Source organism: Tenrec ecaudatus, chromosome 4 (genome assembly GCF_050624435.1).
Source record: "Tenrec ecaudatus isolate mTenEca1 chromosome 4, mTenEca1.hap1, whole genome shotgun sequence".
NCBI classification, from domain to species: Eukaryota; Metazoa; Chordata; class Mammalia; order Afrosoricida; family Tenrecidae; genus Tenrec; species Tenrec ecaudatus.
In genome coordinates this window covers 187,600,885-187,606,566 of record NC_134533.1, presented here as the reverse complement: position 1 = coordinate 187,606,566, position 5,682 = coordinate 187,600,885, and the positions used below count along the sequence as shown (strand labels likewise).

The following is a 5,682-nucleotide window of genomic DNA, read 5'->3' as shown; positions in this document are numbered from 1 at the left end:
CCTTTATACTCCCTCGGGATCTCTTTGCTTTGCTCCCCCCGCTGCTCCATTGCACGCCCCCAGTGTTTGCCTCAGTGTGGTGGGGTCAGCTCAGTCGCACATCCCCCACTGTGTCTCAGGTGCTGTCCCGTGTAGAGCCATGTGTTGGTGCAGGATGTCGCATCTCGCAGTGTGGCCAGCTGAATGGTCCTCTCTGTACGATGGGCTCTTTGATCTGGGCTATCGTCTTCTGAGCTTGGTGGGCCCAGGTGTACCCCACTCCGTCCTTCCTCCTTCCTTTGTTTCAGCTTCCTTCTGGGTGTGGTGTGGTGGGTCAGTTCCTTTCCCACACCAGACGATCTATTTTCATTTTCTGTGGTACTCCCTTTGATTGTGGGGGTCGGGCTAATTCTGGATTGGGCCAGTGTATGGTCCAGGCTCTTTGTGTAATCCTCCGTATTTTATGTTGCCCTCCTTGTTTGGTGTGTCATGGTGGGGTCCGTATGCATGTTCCAGTTCTGTGGGGACACAACCAATACTCTCCCCTGGGTGGGTTAGTGCCCTGTTCCCCCCCATACCATCCACCCGGTTTCTCCCCATCCCGGTTCGCCCTCCCCCTGCCCCACTACTCCTTCTTTATGCTGGGCTCCCATGTACCTCCCTAGGTGTGGCCTGCCCTCCCTCCAACTATCTATGCTTCCTCCCGTTTATTGTGGGATGGATGTTTATTCTTCTATTTCTGTCATGCTGGTTGTACTTACCTCAGGGGACTCATGTCGTACCTGTTCCTTTGAGTCTGAGTTACCTCGCTTAACATAATTCCTTCCAGCTCTTCCCATGAAATTACGTGTTTCATGTGCTCATCTGTGCTTTTCAGTGCTGCATAGTACTCCATTGTGTGTATGTGCCAAAGTTTACTAATCCACTCGTCTATCAATGGAAACTTAGGCTGTTTCCAAGTCTTTGCGATTATGAATTGTGCCGCAATAAACATTGGAGTGTATATGACTGGTCATGTTTTATTTGCTGCTTCCACCGGGTATATGCCCAGTAGAGGGATGGCTGGGTCATAAGGTAGATCAGTTTCCATTTGCTTTAAGTATCTCCAGATTGCTTTCCACAGTGGCTGTACAACTCTACATGACCACCAACAGTGGAGGAGGGTTCCTACTTCACCACAGCCCCTCCAACACTTGTTGCTCTCTGATTTGCTGATCTGGGCTAGCCTCGGGGGTGTTAGGTGGTATCTCATGGTTGTTTTGATTTGCATTTCTCTTAGGCTAGGGACTTTGAGCACTTTCTCATAAGCTTATTGGCCATATGGATCTCCTCTCTAGTGAAAGTTCTTTTCAGTTCTTTTGCCCACTTCCTTAGGGGGTTAACTGTTTTCCTCTTTTTGCAGGTCATGATGGTGTGGTAGATTTTAGTAATGAGCCCTTTGTCCGATGTGTCATTATGAAAAATCCTCACCCAGTCTATGGGTTGTCTTGTCGCCCTCTTGGTGAAGTCTTTCGAGGTGCACAGGTACTTTATTCTTATTAGATCCCATTTGTCAATTTCCAATTCACCTGTGTGTGTACCCTTCCCTGTTGTAGTGAGCCTATGAGCTCCCTGGGCCAGTGCTCTGAGATTAGTCCCGATTCCCTCCTTAATGGTCCTGATGGTTTGGGGTTTAACTTCTAGGTCTATGATCCACCTTGAGTTTATTCTTGTGCATGGGGTGAGGTAGACGTCTTGTTTCATCTTTCTACATGTGGATATCCATTGTTTCCAGCACCACTTGTTAAAGAGGGCATCCGCTTCCCACTTGGATGTTTTTGGGACCCTTGTCAAAGATCAGTGGTCCATATGCTGATGATTAAAAATATGGAAGGCTTCACAAATTTGCATGTCATCCTTGCACAGGGGCCATGCTAATCTTCTCTGTATCGTTCCAATTTTGGTCTCTATGTGCTGCCGAAGCGAGCACACGTTAGTCTTCTAAGGGACAGCTTGTTGCTTTGGAACCTTTTGCAGCACATTTGCCCAATGTGATAAATAAACGGTTTGGTTTCTGGAATTCTGCTTCCAGGGGTGTTGATTACGGATCCAAGTGAAATGTAATCCTGAAGTCTGGAATGAAAGGAAGAGATAAAATGTGCAGCTGGTTGCTTCCATGACCACACCTCCTGTGCCCTGGAACCAGAACTGGGTGCTGCTGGGTTAGATTCTTCTGAGGTACTATAGAAGAATCTAGACCTAAAGGGGAGAGATGTAGAACAAAACTGAGCTCCAGACCTTCTGCAGCCATGGAGACTGGATGAAATCATGAAACTATTGCCCTGAAATAATCTTTAAAACTTAAACCTGCCACTTGATGTCTTTTCAACCTGAAAAATAGTTTGGCTCAACTAGTGAAAAATGTCTACCTTGAATAAATTAGGCCTGGTTAACTAGAGAAACAAACTCAGGGGCATTCATGTACAAGAAAGAGCTTTCTATAAAAGAGCAATTGTATATGGCAAAAAATCCCAGCCCAGTCCAGATCAAGACCAGATTTATGTCTGATATTTAGCCCATATGTCTGATGGTAGTCCACACATTCGCAGATATTTGTTCCTGTCAAGATTTAAGGACTTACAGTTCAGACACCCTCCACAGCAGTTCAGCTCTGCCTGTGATAGAGGCCTACTTGGCTTGTTGGATGTGTATTGTTGGGTTTAGTATATGAGATCCAATTGACCACAGCTACTGGGACCTTGGAGGGTGGGAAGACCAAGCTCAGAAGGGAGGAACAACCCAGAAAAGGGAGGTGTCAGTGGTTGCACAACCCCGAGAAAGAATGAACACTGGACTCACACACATAAAACCCGTGAACTGGGGCATCTTTTGTTATGTGTCTCACACACACGTTTAATCAAGAGGTCTCAGCCTTTAAAAAAAAAATTAGGATTTCCAGTTTCTCTTGAAATTTTAGAACATCTGGCTACTCCTACTCTGGCCTCACATGCTTTCAGGATTACAAATTGGGAATTTTCTCTCTCTTTTTTTTTTTGAATCCTCGTAGGCCAGGCATGCGTCCCTGAAACAAAGGCCTGTGAGTCACAGGTGGGGAAAAAGACAAGCGCATTCTAGCAAATTTCACCAATTAGAAATTTGGGGATGGAGAGTCTTTATGGTAATTTCTGTCTTGCATTACAGAATGAGGGAGACTCCATCCCCTCCACCAATTCTGTGACCGACGGGGCGGGGGCCCAGGGTGAGGGCGGTGCTGTACCTGGGCAGTATCGGTAGGAGGTAGAACCCTCCAGGTGCAGCCTATGGAGGGTCTTTGTGATCTTAAACTGTTATTTATTTTAATAGGTGTTTCTATTTCGGGAAGGCTTTGGCGGCAGCTTTAAGGGGATGCAGGCTCGCATTCACAGGGCTCCTCCTCGCTTCCCTCTCTCAGATTTGCGTGGAGGCTCCTAAATTCCTACTTGAGTGTAATGAAAAATCTCGTTATAATTTGCACATCAAACAAGAGGGGCTCGCTTACTCCTGCTGGGGGAGCCTTGATTAAATTTCTCAGCTTTTGAGAAACTGACAACACTCCTTTGTACATAATATCTGAGACAGAATTAGCAACAGAATTAGGGTTCCTAGCGGCTGCCTTTCTTTCTTCCAGGGCACTTTGCATATGTTAGAGGATGCTATTTGGGTTCAATCAGGCCCTTGGGGAAGATGCAGCCTCTCCCTACAGATTCTGGCATCCTATCTTCATGGGGGGGGGGGGGCAGCGAGGGGCAGGACAGCAATCTGTCCTTCTTTCCCACCCTCCTTAGAGCACGTTAATAAGGTCTCTTCCCCCTCTCTGCGTCCTCAGTCCCTCTCCTCTCCACAGCCCTACTGGCAGCTGCCTCACCGGGAGACACACACTCCCATGTCCTGCCAGCCCCCAAGTCCCCCAGTGCAGCCCTTTCTCAGTTCCTGAGAGCCTTTCCTCCTCTGGCTGGCCTACTCCCAGGATGGATTCATGATGCCACCGTGATGGCTTGGAGGCCACTGGCCAGCCTGTGTGCATGGCTCTCACTCCCTGCAGGCAGGGCTTGTGGGTGCCGGCACAGAAGATGTGCCCGCGGTAATAAACCGATGTCTGGCATTTGCACAGGGCACTATGTGTGCGAAGCACGGGGCTCCCTCACGGAACCTCATTCCTGTGAAATGGAGTCAATAGTTTCATTATCCCCTGTGTCCGTCTGGGTTCTCTCGAGACCAGGGCTGTTGATCGCTGATCTGTATGCTTATGGGAAAAGACAGATCACTAGAAAGGGCGCACAGAGTTGTCAAGGTGGGTAAGTGGAGCCCCATTGGAGTCCCGGAGTCAGATGTGAAGCTGGAGGACTCTGCTGACTGCTGCAGCTGTGTGTGTGTGTGTGTGTGTGTGTGTGTGTGTGTGTGTGTGTGTGTGTGTGTGTCAGAGAGAATGAGAGGGAGAGAGAGAGAGAGAGAGATGAACCGGGAAGACCACAGGCTGGTGAATGCAGAGTCTAATGCATCTGAAGTCAGCTGGCTACTGATGGTTCCTGGGATCAGCAGGCAGTATGTTATTGTTGTGGTTGCTAAGTGTCCTCATGTCATTTCTGACCCATGGCAACCCTCTGCCCAGCAGAATGAAACACTGCCTGGTCCTGGGCCATCCTCACAACTTCTCCTGCGCTCGAGCCCATTGCTGCAGTCATTGTGCCCATCCATCTCCTGGAGGGCCTTGCTCTTCTTCACGTCCCCTCTGCTTTACCAAGGATAATGTCCTTCTCCAAGGACTGGTCTCTTCTGACCATATATCCAAAGTATGTGCGATGAAGCCTCACCAGCCTTGCTCTAAGGAACACTCTGGCGGTACTTCTAAGACAGATGGGTTTATTCTCCGAACTGTGCAGAGTACTTTCAAGATTCTTCACCAGTACCATAATTCAAAGGCATCGATTCTTCTTCCGTCTTCCTTATTCAATGTCCAACTTTCACATGCTGTGTTAGTCCGGATAGACTATAGAGAAACAAAGTTATAGACACTCATGTGTACAGGAAAAAGCTTGATATACAAGAGCAATTGAATATTGAGAAAGCATCCCAGCCCAGTCCAGATCAAGTCCATATATCCAATATTAGCCCACATGTCTGATACCAATCTATAAAGTCCTCTTCAGATTCACAAAACACATGCAATTATGCCGAATGCAGAAAGATCACAGGCCAGTGGATAGGAAGTCTTGTGGATCCAGTGGCATTGTAATTATCTCAGCTCTGGCAGGGGTCTCCACGTGGCTCTTCCAGCTCCCAGGGCTCTGGCTGCATCAGGATGGCTTCATGTGGTTTCCCGTTAGAAATGTCTCACTGGGAGTGAGTGTGTGTCCCACCTCCAATGGGCGATTTATCTCCTTAGTGCCTCCAAATGAGGTCCTCCATCTGTGACCTGATTGACAGGCCAAACTCCACCCCTTCACGCTTCACTCATAAATCTCAAATTGACAATAGATTATATAACTACCACACCTGCATATGAGGCAATCCAGAATACCATGGCTTGGAGCAAGTTGTGGAGTATTCTGGATCCAAGACACAGTGAAATTCCTGCATCCAAATCACAGTGATTCCTTTAAAGTTGCAACAGAACCAGAACCCAGAGCATGGAACAGTGATGGAGCAGGAGGCTGGCTTTGTGGGACGGTTGCCTGTGGGCACTTA

The 5,682-nt window shown here is 48.0% G+C and overlaps 1 non-coding gene across 1 annotated transcript; it reads right to left on the bottom strand.

Moving 5' to 3' along the window:
• Window positions 1-1,839: 1,839 nt before the first annotated feature.
• On the bottom strand, window positions 1,840-1,948 carry LOC142447478 (U6 spliceosomal RNA). Its single transcript, XR_012784177.1, has one exon. It is a non-coding gene; the product is annotated as a U6 spliceosomal RNA (small nuclear RNA).
• Window positions 1,949-5,682: the final 3,734 nt, after the last annotated feature.